The 14415-nt window shown below is 40.0% G+C and overlaps 1 protein-coding gene and 1 non-coding gene across 2 annotated transcripts in view; one reads left to right on the plus strand and one right to left on the minus strand.

The window, feature by feature from the left end:
• The window catches only part of FHIT (fragile histidine triad diadenosine triphosphatase), a 1773722-nt gene that overhangs the window by 1745974 nt on the left and 13333 nt on the right, over positions 1-14415 (minus strand). The window lies entirely within an intron of this gene.
• On the plus strand, positions 8756-8862 carry LOC130037918 (U6 spliceosomal RNA). The gene has a single exon (XR_008794505.1). It is a non-coding gene; the product is annotated as a U6 spliceosomal RNA (small nuclear RNA).

Consider the following 14415-nt stretch of genomic DNA (forward strand, 5'->3'; position numbering starts at 1 on the left):
CAAAAATTCTGGACTTCCTAGAGCATGCCAAAACACTGAGAATCAGTATTAACACACGAGTTTGGATGGACTGTAACGTAGGAGGCAACCAATATCAGTTAACAAAACACTAACACAGAGGCTTAACTTGTAACAACATCTTAATAATCCCTCATCCAAAGACTTAATGTCTCCATGATGAGATACAACAATTTACACTAATTTTTTCTAGGGAAATATTTTTTGGTCATTACATTAGCAATTTATTGGTAACCAGCAATATAAAATATTATTGTGGGCTTGCTCCAGGGACAGGCTTGAGGGGGTTGGGAAAATTGGAAATAATGGTAGAGAGAAGGTGACAATAGTGATGGGATTGGTGGTGTAATATTGAATTCCTATAATAAGTCATCATGAACAACTTGTAAACCACAGTGTTTAAGTAAAGTGTAGGGGAAAAATGATATATGTAGGCCTTACCTATTTCATGTAAACTCCAAAATACATTAACACAAATTTTTTGAATTTCATTAAAAACAGATAATTATTACCTAAAATGGTTATTAAACAAAATGATTATTACCATAAAAAGATGCAAGTACAAAATAAAATTTAATATAATACACATAGATTCTAGAGTGAAAAACTTTTGTAAATGAGAATAGGCATGTTATTAAATGGATTTAATTTCCTTTTTTAAGTAGGTTAAAATCATATAGCAATCACAAATTGGTTTATTTAATTTTCTTAATAAATAACATAAAAATAACCAATAAATAACAAATCTTATTTAATTTTCTGATAATTCCTATTTGCCATTTCTTTAAGTTTTGTTGGCGTAAACAATATATAGTAAATTTGTTATGTGTCAAAGAGAAAAGGTTGGGGTTGGGAGGAAAACTGGGGACATAAGTGGATAAAAGGTCACGCTGATGGTACTGGAACACAAACTGTCAGAAACAACGGAAACAACTGTATTGTGAACAACTTTGGCATCATAAATCACAGTGTTTAAACAAAAAGAAATTCTTTAATTTCTTAAAAAAAAATGCAGGCAACCATTGTGAGAGATTATGTCTCCCATGCTCCTCCCTTCTTAGTGTTGCTCTAGGAGTGACTAAAGGACATTGGGTGCAGTTGATGTAAAGGAGAGAGATTAAGATGAAAAATATGAAAGGAACAAGACTGTTAAAAAGATGTTAACAGACAACGAAAACAGATATAGTTGGTAAAAGTATAATAACAAATTGTCAATAGAGTTCTTCAGATTGGACAGATTTGTAGTTCATGTAATGAAAACACTCACAATACAGGGATGAAGACACTTACTTTTCATCGTGCTGACCCCAGTTTGATTCCACACCACATATCATGAATCCCCTGAGCACTGAACAGGGGGTCACTTCTGAGCACAGAGCCAGGACTAGCCCCCGAGTACTGCCAGATGTGTCCCTGACACAAAAGCAAAACAAAGCCACTTTTAGCCTAGTCAATACTTCAATTTAAAAAATTGAAATAAAACTGAGTGGAGGTCTCTAGAACGCAGTAAGACTTCTTTGGAATATATTCTGAGTTCACAGGTTCCAATCTTATCAATTGAAATAGCCACTTTCATGGTGATGTGTCTTCAAGTTGCATCTCTAAATGCTCCATGTCACTTTTAGATGTAGTTATGACATTACAATATTAAGTCTTGAATGGCAATCAGCATTTCTACTACTATAACAATATAACAAATTTAAATCAAAAATGTTTTACTCAAGTCACCAACACATACTGAATATGAACAGACATACACACCTTCGCACACAGGCAAGTTATGATAGTAACCTTAATGGCTTTACATGCATTTCCTCATAGTATTATGAGATAAGTACTATTACAAACTCTGTTGTTCAGGAAGGGCAGGGCAATTAGAGCTAATCTACCATCCTAAGAGATGGAATCTAAGGTCACAAGCAGATAAGTGAAAGAACTAAGGTACAAATCAAAGGCTGAGTCCTTTCAGAGTCTCTGTTCTACCACGGTGTGACATATGACAGCATCCATAAACAATGCAGGCAGCATGAAGGAATTTCCTTTTGGCAATAATCAAAATATCTCTTAAATATCAGATATAAAACATTTCAGCCCATCAGATGTTTAATTTTAAAAATTCAATTTTTAGATAGCTGCCATGAGAAGTACTTTCATGTCTGTTAATGCCTAGCAATATTCCTGGGGAAAAGATATTTATTAGAATCAGGAAGAAAGACAGGACCCTAACTAGTTTGAACTGAAGATAAAAGGAATCTATGATTTCAACATATCTTTGTGGGAAACATGTTCTAAAATGCCCACATCAAATTCAGAACACAAAAGTTTTAACGTGCTCACTCTTGTAAACAAAGGCATTTGGTTAAATAAAAGATCCATCAAAGCTTAATAACCAAATTCAAGTGAACACAAAGTAAAGGGTTATATACTTTCTGCAGTTTTAGTAATAGCTAATCTAATAATGGTAAATGGAGGGTTATTGTTGATTCCTTTGACTCTGTTTCATAAATTAGATAAAGCAACCTGGCAGTTACAGCACTTTAGAGTTTTATTCGGCTAAGTGATTGTAAAGCTACATCAAAACATAACAAAGTCATGACTTGAATGACTACTGAATTGTATGTACCTTGCTTTCCATTGCCATGTTAGTGCTTTTGACTAGTAAAAAGCTTCTTGAAAACCAAAACTATTCCATAAAGCTCAATTTATATCTACTGATCTGGCCACTGAGGAAGCAAAGTGACACTGATTCCGAATTTTCTGATATTCCGTTTCACCAGAGCTAAGCTTGTAAAATACAAACTATAAGAACGATCAAGTGTTATTTATTTCTTCAGATCCAAAACTCAAGAACAGTATGGTTTCTCTGGTTAATGATTTTTCATAGCACATTTTCAATTTTCTACTACAGTTTATTGATCTAGAATATGAAAACAGTTCACTTCCCTGGCTAACAAACACACGAAACCATGCTCGGCGGCCCAAGGGAGACGCCTCCACAGACAGTGGTGACAGCACCCCATCATGCAGTTGAAGGGCAGCAACATGAACCAAAATATTTTCCTTACTGAAAGAATATTCTGGCAAAATATCAGGCTTTCTGATAGAGAGTCCATCCAGGGCTTTTGCACTTGGAGATGAGACTCGATACCTGTGGTTCTGAGAGCCAGTGAGTTGTCCACAAAAGCAGTCCTTTTCCCCTGAATTATCCCATCGTGCCCTGATATGGTTACTTCCAATTACCCTAATAGTCCAGGAAGGAAAAAGATTCCTCTCTCCATATTTCATTCACATAATAAGAATCTGCAAGCTGTTTGGTATGACAGATGAGGACTGTGAGCTGAAGCAACGTGTTCCGCCTGTCAGCCTCCAAGAACCCACAGCAGTGAGATACAATCGTGATGACATTACTAGAGAGGAAGTGGGTCAAATACATGGTCATTTTAAAACAGAATGTCAACTGTTCTTTTAACTTTGGTAATTTGATGGCTATGATAGTGCCCCCTCCCACCAAAACAAAGGAGAAAGAAAAGAGACAATCACTGCTGTCAGCACGCGCGCGCACACACACACACATAATGTGACAATTACTGTTCCTAGAAGCACTAAAATGAGTTTCTTCAGTCTCTAATCAGTCAACAAATGTTCATTAAATATCTAAATGAACCAGATACCAAATGAGGTAGAATACTGAAAATAGATACGGCCTATGCCTTATAGACTTAACAGTCTCAGATACAAGATAAACAAGAACAAGGCAATTGAATCTAATGTAATAAAGTCTGCAAATAAAAAACCAAGTGTCAAGGGGACTTACAAAACAAAAATAACAACCAAGTGCTCTAGGTTAGCATGAGGTTCCCTGTGAAAAAGCCACCTAGGCTAAGACCTTAGATAGAACTGGTAGCCATGTAAAAATTGAGAGAAAGTTCCAAACAAAGAGTATTTCTCTTTAAAATGTTTCCTTCTGAAGAAACCAGGGCCTTAAAATACTGCACAACACATAATGAAGTAAATGAAGTCATGAAGTCCACCACTGGGAGTTGTTCTCGTTTCCATATTTTAACTTCAAGTTAAGAAAATTAATTAAGGAAACATTTTTTAAAGCATTTATATGTCTCACTTCTAGCTTGCCAGATTAGGGCAAAAGTTAATCATACCCATACCTTCTTGCTGATCTAAATATTAAGGTAGATTTTACTTTTTAAAAAAATCTAATTTATCTTGACTGTTCTGGTTAAAACCCATGGGTTATTTTTAAAAACATGTTTTGACAGCAATGAAACATGCAGCATATACAATGCCAAGAGCGTAAATTTGTTCAGGGTACAAGTACATGAAAATTAACACAAGCAGTTGGTAAATGTGATTTAACAAATAAAACAAAAGGCTACCAACTACACAATACATGACACAATAGGTGGAAACTCAGGGTAAAAATGTTATCAAATATTTGGTCATTAAAATCTTAATTTGTTCTTGCAGAAAATTGTTTAGGATCACCTCTTACAGAACACAACTTTCTTACAAGGATTCTTTGAGTTGGAATGGAGAAAGGAAACTGGATTTATCCATAAGTATGCTTGCCCTTTCTAAACCCCAAAATGTGACGTTTGGACTATTTTCTTTTCAAATTAAAAAAGTCCATCCCCAGAACCCAAAATCAATAAAAAAATTCATTAGCATAACTGAAAGTGGAATTTGGACCTAAAAACTCAATGGTTGAAGAGAACTACAAGTATGGGGACTTAAAAAAAAAAAAAACATGTTTTTAAACATCTTTTACTACTAATTACCAAAAAATGACTTTAGCATCAACTCTAAGATGAATATCACTTAGGGCTACTCAAAGAAATATAGTTTACAGGGTCAGAGAGATAGTAAAGTAAAGACCCTCCCGTTGATCATCAAGTTGCTCGAGCGGGCCCAGTAACGTCTCCATTGGAGACTTTGTTGTTACTGTGTTTGGCATGTCGAATACGTCACGGGGAGCTAGCCAGGCTCTGCCGTGTGGGCGAGATACTCTCGGTAGCTTGCCGGGCTCTCCGAGAGGGGCGGAGGAATCGAACTCGGGTCGGCCATGTTGGCTGCGTGCAAGGCAAACGCCCTACTGCTGTGCTATCGCTCCAGCCCTAGTCAATCCCTGACACTGCGTATTGTCCCCAAGTACTTTCAGGAGTGATCCCTGAGCACAGAGGCAAGAGAAAATCCTGGGTACCACCAGTTATGGCTCAATAAATCAAACCATGAGACAAAAATACCATCCAGTCCTGATAGTTTGATCTTATCCAAAGTTCAGCCTGTAAAAGCTATTTTAGGAGGAAATGAAATGACCAACAATAAAATTAGCTATGAGGGGCCAGAGTGATAGTACAGTGGGTAGCACACTTTCCTGGCATGCAGGCAGTACAGGTTCTGTTCCTGGTGTCCCATACGGTTCCCTGAACCCCACTTAGGTGTGATCCCTGAGCACAAATCCAGGAAAAAAAAACCTGAGCACAGTCCACATGGCCCAAAATCTAGAACAAAACTAGAACAACAAAAAAACAACAACAAAAAATTCAGAACAACAAGAGGCAGCAACGAGAGTACAGCTAGAATGTGTAGGGCTCTGACCTTTCCTATAAAAAACAACTGCAGGGTTGGGAGATGGTTTAAAGGGCTGAAGTACGTGCCCTGCAGAAGGCAGGAGCTCAGAGATTTGGGTCCTGTAACCGCATGTCTCCCAAGCACCAGCAGAAACTACTTTTGGAGCAACTAGTCAGGAGTAGCACTTGGGCACGACTGACTGTGGCCCAAAAATATTATCCACTCAAAAAAAAAAAAAAGAAACAACTGAAGCAACTAGGGAATATTTAGGAAATATTTAGAAAAGACGAGAACTGCCTTCAAGTGTGGAGAGATATCACAATGGGCTAGAACACATGAGTTGTGTATGGGGAGGTACAGTTCCATGCCTGGTTCTCAGAGGAACAGTCTCCTGTCCCCCTGAGAAACAGAAGTAACCCCTGAGTACATCAGAATAAGCCCAAATACCACCCTGCGCCCCCCCTCCCTGCCAAATCTGCCTTCATATATTCAGTGGGTTTTCATTCTAAAATCATTCCATTTTTTTTATTGAGCATTTCCTCTGTGCAAGAAGATAAAAATCTACTCCGGCCAAAGAGCGAGTAGCAAGGGTAACAAGGCTGTCTCATATGCAGCCAATCTGGATTCTATCCCAGACACAACATATGGTCCCCAGGCACTGCCCAGAATGATCCCTGAGCACAGAGCCAGGAGTAAGCCCTGGGCACTATCAGGTGTGGCCAAAACCAAAAATCAAAACACACACACACACACACACACACACAAACATACACACACCACTCAGCAAGAAACCCCCTACTCTGTTACAATCATGTAGAAGAGAAAATGGATGTTGCCTGTAGCATTTTACAAGGATGCAGTAAAGCACAGCAGAGCACAGAGTCTAGAACCAGAGTTCTAGGATCAGAGCCTAGAGTGGCCGAATAAGTTTTTCTTCCCCACCTCTTTCCCCAACTATGTCCGCGTCAAATCCCTAGAGCCTGCAAATGTAACCTTACTCTGGAAAACAGCCTTTGCAGAGCATTAGGAATCTTCAGATGAGTTGATGGAATTTTCAGCTGAGACCTTAGATGTGTCTCTTCTAGAAAAAAGGCAGGTGGAGATTTAAGACAGACAGAAGGGGACATGATACACGGAAGTGCGAGGGAAGTAGGTGGACACAAGCTCGGGCATGCCTGGAGCCGCCCAAAGCTGCACCTAACAGGAAAGTTCTCTGGAGAGAATCGATGGGCCAGCTCCGACACCAGGCTCCTAAAAGTGTACACAGGACACAATTGCCTGTGTGAGCCAGCATTCCTAGGATAAGAAAGGAAAGGTGTGTGTATGGATGGGGGGGGGGGGGGGGGGAGGAGGGCAGGGGGCGGAGAATCACTGGGGTTGGAGGGAGGATAAAGAACTGTTACTCTTAACCCAAACTAAAACACCAAAACAACTCAGATCAAAGCTGTGGGAAGATAAACCAGCATGTCTTCACGGAGAATTAACCTACCTTCACATTTATCTCACTTCTTGGATTCAGAGTATTTCTGATACTGCCAAATACATCCTAGGTGGCAAAATCCAAATGTGGAGCAAGCCAGGCAATAGCACTAGGAAATTAAGATATAGCTGCCTATTCCGATTAGTAGCAGAGCTACGGTGCCAAAACATCATAGTTCACTTGGGCCCAGTTTGGCTAAAACACACACACACACAGGTTTCAAATAAAGGTAGACAAGGAACAGATGAAACTATGGAATATTTACATAATGGAACATTATACAGCAGTCAAATCAAATAAAGATAGGCACACAGTGGTTTATATTACATTTGGCTTTTTATGTAAGAAAAGAAGGAAAATAATTTCTAGCCATGCTTGTCTATGTGCACTAGGAATACTGAAAAAATCAAGCACTCTAGAACTGTCCTCCCGTTGTTCATAGATTTGCTCGAGAGGGCACTAGTAACGTCTCCACTGTGAGACTTGTTGTTACTGTTTTTGGCATATCAAATATGCCACAGGGAGGCATAGCCATGCAGGCAGGATACTCTCAGTAGCTTGCCAAACTCTCTGACAAAAATGAAGGAATCGAACCCAGGTCAGCCGCATGCAAGGTAAACACCCTACCTGCTGTGCTATTGCTCCAGCTAAAAACAAAAGAAAAACCCTAATAAATGGGGCTGAGGAAAATGGGGCATAGAAACAGGAACGAGAGCAAAACTTTATTTTGTATTCCTTTAATTGGAGTGGGGACTCCCAAGTAGTGCTCCGAGGGGAGGCCATTCCCAGTGATACTTGGTCAGCTAGGCTGGACACAGCCATCTCAAGGAGGCAGTGCAGTGCTATTCAGGCCCAGCAGTGCTAACTGTACCCAGGGATGCTCGGGGTCCATGTTATGCCAGGAATCAAATTCAGTTCCCCACAGGTGCAAGGCACACACCTCTGACCTCTGAGCTATCTCCCTGGCCCCTGCTTTAGCTTTTGAACAAGATGTATTTATTACCTACTCAAAAAAAAATCTATTAAAAATAAAGTGAGAGTTAGAGTTAGAGTTAGAGTCAGAGAAAATGAGGTTACAATATTCTCCATTCCTTAGGTTAAGAAGGACTGTGTCATTTCTAATATTAGTGTAAAATGGTATGTTTGAAAAAGGGAATTTGGTGACACACAGCAAGGACTTTAAACCTTTCTTCCCAGGAGCCTCAGCATCACTAGCTTCTAGTCCTGGTGAGTTGCCACCATCAGCACCAAGGTTCCTAACACAGCCAGGCTTAGTCTCAGCACCAAGACACTTCTCTGAGAATTGAATCCTCAGGCCTACCAGATGGGCCAAATATCCCCAAGATTGGTCCCCAGAGTTCCCTGGATCACAGTGAAGAGTGATGCCTCAGAAAGAAAAGAAAAATTATTCTCTGTTTGGCGGGAACTATTATTCCCTCAAACCCAGTGATCTGACTTTTCAAAAGAGAGTCACCTAGAAATAAGGAGAAATGTGCGCATTGATACTACACACAGACACACAAAAGATGTTCACTACAAAATCATTTGTCATAAATCCTTTTTAAATCTGCGTATAACAAAATAGATAACCAGTCAGAGAAATGAACCAGTTCAATGAAGTAAAGATTCAAACAGGGGAGCAAAATACAGCTTTTAAAATTATACTATACTGTGCTCGCTTTGGCAGCACATATACTAAAATTGGAACGATGCAGAGAAGATTAGCAGGGTCCCTGCACAAGGATGACATGCAAATTCGTGAAGCTTTCATATTTTTGTCTACAACTGTACCTCATGGTGTCTCACTAATAAAAGTTTTTAAAAAATTATACTATATAGAATACACATAAATACACAAAATATCTATCCTTTCATATTTATATGTACTTTGTAAAAGTATACATATAGTATTTTTGTTTTGAGGCCACAGCCAACTAAATTCAGGGCTTCTCCTGGCTTTGCACTCATGGATCACACCTGGCAGACTCAAGAAACTATATATTGGGGTGCCAGGCTTGAACCCCCGTGGACCTAGTACACGGCAAGTGCCCCAGCCACTGTATTCCCTGGCCTCAATAGTATGTATTTTTAAGTAATCAATTTTCCAGAAAAAAATTCTAAATCAGCTCCAATAGCTACACACTGAGCTAGATGCTGTGCAAAAGACTATGTAAGGGTCTACGGTGTTTTCCTTGCACGTGGCCAACCCTGGTTCCATCTCTGGCACCCGATATGGTCCTCCAAGAACCACCTGGGGTCACTGTTGAGCACAACACTGGGAATATCCCCTAAACACCCCGAGGTGTGGAATCATGAACTCAGAGCACCTCAAGCGTGTGCCATCTCTGCTCCACAGGCAGGTGTGATCAAGCACCACAAATGACTAAACTACGAAAGCCCCTGACAGCGCTGCCACCAAAAAATGTGCATGCCTGCTGCTAGCAGGCTCTACAACCAAACATACACAAGTGCCACAAGTAAAGGAGTCTGACTCCCAGTGACTCTTAACTCCAGATGTATGAACACTGCAGCTAGGTGTGCACCTCCTGCAGCCCACCATGAGAACAATGCAAGCACAGTGCAAGTGTGCGTACCTAAGACAAGTATCACACCAGTGTGCAAGCACCACAGCCAAGCGTGTAGTCCCCCGTCACCATGACAATGACAACGACAATATAGGAACTGCAAACATATGGAAGGGGGAAATAGTAAAAATAAACTAAAAGATCATTTCATCATCAGTCGACAATTTCGATATTTTTGTAAACTTGTAGCTTGCCTTTTTAATTCAGCTAACGCACATGATCAAAAATATGTCTCATCAATCTCTTTTCTTTGGCATCTTCCTCACTCCCTGAACCCTAGTTTCATGCCTGCTTTAGCCACTGTGATTCACAACGACCTCAGATATACTTTCCTTGACTTCTCCAAGCCGCCAAACTGAACTCATTGCTGCCTACACATTTTATGGAAGAAAGAATCTGTTTCTTTCAAACTACCATAAATTGTGTGTGTGTGTGTGTGTGTGTGTGTGTGTGTGTGTGTGTGTGTGTTAGGCTGAGTGCATTGGCGGGGGGGTGGGGGAATTGTGGGAGTCGTCACTTGCTGCTAAAAACATTCTGAGCTGACACAGTAACCTACTAAATAATATAGGGCATGTTAAGGCTGGTACAGGCAATCAAACATGTTTATTTTCACAAGTAGTAAAGTCTAAAGATTGATGTTATTAATCACCCCAACCAGATTTCTTTGAGGCTTCCAGGAAGCAGAATCCAGGACAAGCTGTTATCAGAAATCCTGAGGGCACGAAAAGGCCTGCCTGTGTGAAGAAAAGCCAGGAAGCTAATCCTATAGTTTACAATAAAATCCAGCACTTCAGCTTCTGAAAAGGTATTTATTCTAAGAAAGGAACACAATGTGGATATGCACATATGGAATCTTCCTTAATATACATCCAGAAGAAAAAAAGGTGATAAATCTAATGCTAAATAATTGAGATAGGCTGAAAATGTGTCGTATGATGTGTCAAGTGATTGTTGATGTCAAGAGAGGGGTGCGGCAGGGTGATACCATTTCACCGAAACTCTTCAGAGTGCCACCCTCGAGAACATCATGCGACAACTGGAATGGGAAGGAATGGGAGTGAAGATAGATGGTCGGCAACTACACCACCTCCGCTTTGCTGATGACATTGTTTTAATAACACCAAACATCAGCCAAGCGGCACAAATGCTGGCCGACTTTGACCGTGAGTGTGGAAAGGTAGGACTACAGCTGAATCTTACGAAGACAATATTTATGAGAAACAGCCTCGTTCCTGATGCCCCATTCGCTCTCAATGGAACGACCATCTCCGAATGCAACAGCTATGTGTACCTAGGTCGAGAGGTCAACATGACAAATGACCTGGCACCCGAGCTGCACAGGAGGAAGAGAGCAGTTTGGAACGCCTTCAAGAACGTCGAAGAAATAGCTAAGAGGACGAAGAACCTCCGGCTCCGGGCACATCTCTTTGATTCCACTGTTCTTCCTGCATTAACATATGCCTCAGAGACCTGGGCCCTACGCAAACATGATGAGAACGTCATTCAGGTCTCCCAAAGAAGAATAGAAAGAGCTATGCTTGGAATATCACGTTTCACTCAAATGAGAGAAGGAATCCGGAGTTCTGACATCCGTCGACGATCAAGGATCAGGGACGCTGTCTCATATGCCAAGGTGTCGAAAATCAGATGGGCTGGTCACGTAATGAGATTTAAAGACGACCGCTGGACTAGAGCCGTTACCGACTGGATTCCACGGGATGTCAAAAGACCGCGTGGCCGCCCACCTACCAGATGGTCAGACTTCTTCGTCAAGATCATGAACGATCGGTTTGAGGCCCTTCATGTTCCCGGAGCGAACAGATGCCATTGGGCTACACTAGCACGCGACAGGGACAAATGGAGACGTTACTGGTGCCCGCTCGAGCAAATCAACGACTAACGGGAAGTGATTAAGTGAAGGCTGAAAATTATCGCACGGCACCTGGAACGGTTCAGAGCTTAGAGTCAGAGAAAAACAGCAGGTACAGTGCTTGCCTTGACTAGGTTTCGATCTCCAGCATCCCTATGGTTGCCCACATGTGCTGAGTGCAAACCTTGCAGCTTTGTTGTCTGTGTGGATCCCTGGTACCATAATCAAATTCCAGCCACACAATCGCCGTCGTAAAGAATGATCCAAGTGTGTGCAGGCACTGTAATCAGATTGTTCAATCCCTGGGGAGCACCACAGCCAAGTGTCCAAGCACCACATCCAAACATGTGTGCATCCAATAGTCATCGCAACAGCATCCACCGAGGTACAGGAAAGAAAGAAATAAAATAATTGCATGGTGTAAGCGTAGCTTACTTTGCCGTCATTATTGGCTTGGGAAAATGCATACAGCACACGAAGTGAAAGAAAAGTAGCCAAACCATATGCACAGTGCTATCTTAATTTAGAAAACTAATAGAACAAACAAATCTATACTAGAAGGATGAGGAGAACATACACATTCAAAATGTTGATAGTGCTATCATGAGGGATGGCAGTGTTTCATGTTTTGAGCATTTCTGTACTTTTTCTGCATAAATTTATTCCAAAATAAGTTTATTTTCTTATGCAATTGGTTTTTAAACATTTCTTGACATCACACTCTCCTATTAGAATAATCTGAGCCCTCTGACCATGGTGCTGGTCTAATCCTCACCAACTTTGTGTAATATCTGACTATAGAATAAAAGGAGTTAACAAGAATTAATTTATTTTTGTATTTTAAAAATAGTCTGATGCCAACAGCTGCAAGCTATGCTACAGAAAAAGATAAAGAAATTTTGTGTTTCCAAGTGAATTTGTATCATATAAATGCAGTATGTTTTATTTAATTCCATAAATACAGTTTGTATGCTGCCAATTTGAGAAAAATATTGATGTTTCCCTAAATAAGTCTACTCTACCATGAAATTCATTCTCCTACATGAACTGGAATGATCTTGGAAACAATAAAAATGAATGCTAATTTGATATGTCACTGATTTCAAAGAAAAAAAAGAGTGCATGGACATCCTTGTCTGGATCCATTAGCTCGACTTCAATATAGGAAGAGCAACTATGAAGCAGGTTTGACCTTTCTGTCATCTGACATCAATCAGCAAAACTCAAGCTTCCCAGTCAGATGATCAGGTTTGCTTTTCACTCACACCACTGGATCTCCTTGAGTACTTATTTAAGTAATATTCTGAGTTTCCATTTCCTCATCTGCAAACAGGAATAAGTAAGAATAAAATTAGAGCATCCACACAAAAGCCTTAGTTTAGTGCATCATGATTTCATGAAAAAGCAATGTTTGGGCTAGGGAGATAGCTCAGCAGTAGCATACTGCCTTTGTATGTGTGAGACCATGGCTTTGATCGCTGGCACTCAGAGAGATAATAAAGTGGGCAAGGCACATTGTCCAGCAAGTTTCAATTCCGTACGGTCCCCTGAGCATTACCAGAAGTCAGATCTGACTGCCAAACTAGGAGTAAGCCCTGCGCACCACCAGGTGTGGCCCCCAAACAAGTAAACCCTAATCTACCTTTGTTTCAACTCATATGTGGAGAGAGATTACAAAACTAGAATATCCAGATTCTAAAGAAGCTCCAGGATGCTGCTTTAAGAACCCAAGTTGGAAAATAATTAAGGCTTGGTATGTAATATACAGCATGGTAACTATACTTAATTATACTGCAGTATTTATTTGAAATTTGCTGAGAGATCTTAAAAGTTCTCATCACAAGAAAATATAACTGTGTGATGATGAATGTTAACTAGACATCATTGTGATAAATTCACATTATATACAAATACCAAATTATTAAGATATATACCTGAAACCAATATAATGTTATTGGTAAATGATATCTCAATTAAAAGGAACATGTCAGAGATACTTATAAATATGAACTTGACATCACTTATTTTCCTATGATAAATGAAATGTTTAGAGAAAATATTGGGTCTTTTAGATCAATGGAAACCTTATTTAGTATTCATATTAGAAAATTAACTATCCCCATTAGCATAGTCCTATCTAGTCCTTTACCAAAAGCCCACTTTAGTCAACGTACTGTATGAATAAATTTTTTAAATGGCTAAAATAATTGCTAACAAGTATTTAGTTCTTACTATATACCAGGAAGTATCCTGTATATTGTATCTTTTTAATCCTTACAAGTATTTAATTTTCCCCACAATTAACCAGTGAAATGGGTTCTTCTATTAGCTGCATTTTTAAATGGATGACACTGTAGCACTGTAGCACTGCCCTCCCATTGTTCATTGATTTGCTCAAGCAGGCACCAGTAACCAGTAACGTCTCTACACAGAGACTTGTTGTTACTGTTTTTGGAATATCAAATATGCCATGGGGAGTTTGCCAGGCTCTGCTGTTCGGGCGGGATACTCTCGGTAGCTTCCCGGGCTTTCTGAGAGGGACGGAGGAATTGAACATGGGTCGGCGGCATGCAAGGCAAACGCCCTACCACTGTGCTATCGCTCCACTAACAGACATAAAAATGCTGTCATAAACATAATACTTAATAAAACACAGCATTATCAATAATTCCCTGTAATGTACTAAAAACATAATGGATGCCTTCTAAACAGCATTTCTTGTGTTCTAACAACCTTGTACAAGTCCAACTTAATGGACAAGGAAATATGTTAAAGCTAGATATAGATCTGTCTGGTCCCAACATCAGCCAGACCAGGCAATTACCCTGATACTAGAAGACACAAGACTTCAGAATTATCAGACTCTTCGCAAATGT

This window comes from Sorex fumeus, unplaced genomic scaffold (genome assembly GCF_029834395.1).
Source record: "Sorex fumeus unplaced genomic scaffold, SorFum_2.1 ptg000072l, whole genome shotgun sequence".
NCBI classification, from domain to species: domain Eukaryota; kingdom Metazoa; phylum Chordata; class Mammalia; order Eulipotyphla; family Soricidae; genus Sorex; species Sorex fumeus.